This window comes from Penaeus monodon, chromosome 27 (assembly GCF_015228065.2).
Source record: "Penaeus monodon isolate SGIC_2016 chromosome 27, NSTDA_Pmon_1, whole genome shotgun sequence".
NCBI classification, from domain to species: Eukaryota; Metazoa; Arthropoda; class Malacostraca; order Decapoda; family Penaeidae; genus Penaeus; species Penaeus monodon.
Window position 1 is genome coordinate 16,361,665 of NC_051412.1, and position 3,056 is coordinate 16,364,720.

At 38.8% G+C, this 3,056-nt stretch overlaps 1 pseudogene; it reads right to left on the reverse strand.

The window, feature by feature from the left end:
* LOC119590430 overlaps positions 1-3,056 on the reverse strand; it is a 14,274-nt pseudogene that overhangs the window by 682 nt on the left and 10,536 nt on the right.

The following is a 3,056-nucleotide window of genomic DNA, read 5'->3' on the forward strand; positions in this document are numbered from 1 at the left end:
ATAGTGGGGAACTGCTCTAAAACGGCATCCTGAAAGCCACTGACAGAACCTCACTTTCACCAGCGTAATGAGGTTAACTTACAAAAGCCTGCTTGTCACTTTTTTACCATGGAGAAAAAAAATGAATCTGAGAAAAGAGAAAATGTCTGAATAAGATGGAAGAAAATAACGGTAATGATGACAAATAAACACACAAGTAAATAAGTTATATATAAATCATCTGTGCTTGTTAGTTTGTTTTCAATCATTCTTCTATCGGAAAAACTCATGCAAGATTACATAAATATCTAACTATTTTAAGCATATATTAAAACAAGGGTAGTTTTATTTTTTACAGAACCTAAATCTATGAACTCCCTTGCCTTCTGTGCAATCTTGTTCATATCATTTTTCATTGCCTTATTAGTGTAATCTATATACGATTTTCCTTACATTTTTCTATACCATTACTTCTACTCCTTCCATCCAATTTCCCCTAAAACAAGGGACTAACCTGAGCATTTCCATGAGACGGTATCCGGAAGGACCCTGACCTCTTCCCTCCTATCCTGAGGTCAGTTAACGAGCCCCACCCTGGCTAGCATGAGTCCCCACCACAGTCTTCGTCAGGCTTCATGCTAAATACACCGTCACGATAAACCTAACGGAGAGGGCGAGGCGTAGGTGTGATAAGGAAAATAACAATAGATAAATAAATCCATATTTTCTTCGATTTTTTTGAAAGAGTATTTATTTTCACTTTAATATAATTTTACTAATTGTAGGTTGATGCTTGTTGATGTTTTGCCACATCATAAAATAAATGCGTCGAGTTTACTATTTTGAGGCTCGTTGAAAGTGAGGCATTACTCTTACAGAAACCATGATGTGTATGAACCAAGCGAAATAAAGGTAAACATAAAATTGATCGTATGCATTAATATGTTTTATCTTACACATGGAACTTTTTTGACATATTAATTCAAAATCAATCTATACCGACTCGTATTTATCAGACTAGAAGCATCATCAATCTAAAAGTAAATAAAACAAAGATACAAGCTCTGCAATTTTGTAAAAGGCGCCGAGTTGGCACCGGTGTACCTTGCTCCTCTCCCAAAGAACACTGTTTCCCCTCAGCACAGCCATCAGCACTACATTACTATGTCCTGAGAACAGCATAAACGAGATCAGATTACTCTCCAGAAACAGCATAGAACGTCTTAGTGCACTTGAAAAGGTCGATAGTTCTATAAGCGATCAATTATTTGAACTAGTCATTACATATATATGTGTGTGTGTTTATAAGACTGAAGAGTCAGAAATCGTTATAATTCTCATGATTCTACATGCACATACTAGGCCTACTAACCTAGCAATTCATGTAGCAGAGCCGTGTCTTCAGAAACGTTGGCTTTCACCCCATCAAGGAACTGCAGCCTCCTGAAAATTCATATTTATTGCAAGAACAAGAATGAGAAGGGGAAGGAAAGGAGGGAGAGGAATATCTAGAGAGAAACAGAAATAAAATGTACGTACTTGGTGCATGTGTATATAAGAATGTGTGTATTCCCTCTATTTTATTCCATAGCCTTTTTTTCTCTATTTTTTTAGCTCCCAGCTCCCCTTTTCCAATCTTCTTCACTTCTCCCGCTTCCCGGCAAGCGATAGCCTCCTCTGAACTGCCCACCCAGCCTGTCCTGTTTTCCAATTCCATCTTCTAAAATACATAGTTCTTGTTGTACTGCCTCCTCCGTGCAATGTTCTAGTTTCTCTCCGCGTACGTCTGGGAACTTTCCAATTTATTTCTTATTCTATGCATTTGATGATTGTTTATTATTGTTACACGTTATTTAAATTAGATAGCCTACTATATCAATATCACTTTATAAAAAGCCTAATTAAAAGTAAAAAGGAAATATGTTAAATAATGAGGAAATCCGTAAATAACCTTTTTGATAGTATCACATTCTTTTAAAAAAAGAACTGCCAGAGACTGAATCAATTCCGTCTGGTTTGTCAGTTAACCCGGCTGTGTGAGACAACAAATGGATTAATCAAAAGAAAGACACTGCTTTGAAAATTTAAAAAAAATATATAGTTTTTTTTTTAATAAAGCACAAAACTCAAGCAAATGAATACACGGAAGGTGACAGTAAATAACTTGCATCATTTAACGGTTAACGGTTTGGAAGAAGCTCCTTAGCGCTCTTTCACGAGCTCGTATCTCTTTGATACCCCAGCTGGCCAGCTTTGTTGTAAGGATTTCTACGGAGGCGATCGAAGCGTGAGGATTCTTAATGAGGAGGTAGGAGACGACGCTCAGGGACATGGAGAAAGCCCACACGGTATCTCAACCTTAGACGTACCACTATCCTGTAAAAGAAGGGTTGATGCTCCCTTGGAACCCATTTAGACACATTTTGAACCTTCTGGACACACCGTGGATCTTTTGGACATACCTTACAACCGCTCTGGTAAACCTTGGAACCCCTTAAATACACCTTGAACCCTTTGTGCATACCTTGAGCTCCTTTAGATACACCTTGGACTCCTTTGGATCCACCTTGGACTGTTTGGCCATACATTAGAACCTCCCTGGAATCACACTGAACCCCTCAATCACACTCTGAATTTCCATGACCATACCTGGCAACCCCTATAGCATTCCGAGACCCCTCTTGTACCCATCTTGAACCCCCTTAGACACACCTATGTCCCCGTTACACACACTGAGGTCCCCCTTAGATACACCTTAGATCTCCTAGGACACATCTAGGCCTTTGACACCCCTTAGGTCGCCCTTTCCTCCCTCTAGCTATGGTTCACGCTGGAGTTAAACTCGACCTGATGGACCTTCAAACTCAGGCTGCAGTTCCTTTGACCTCTATATTACGAGCACGAAAAAAACTCGTAACTTTAATACAGCTGAGTCATCCTTTGCTGTTTTACATTAATTCTAAACTTCAGTTCCCTTTACTTAGTCATATCTGCCACGTCATAGTTGTCTCGACTAAATCTACAGAGGGTTTTACAAAAGAAAATTTTAAATATTGCTCTTTAATGTAACCATCACC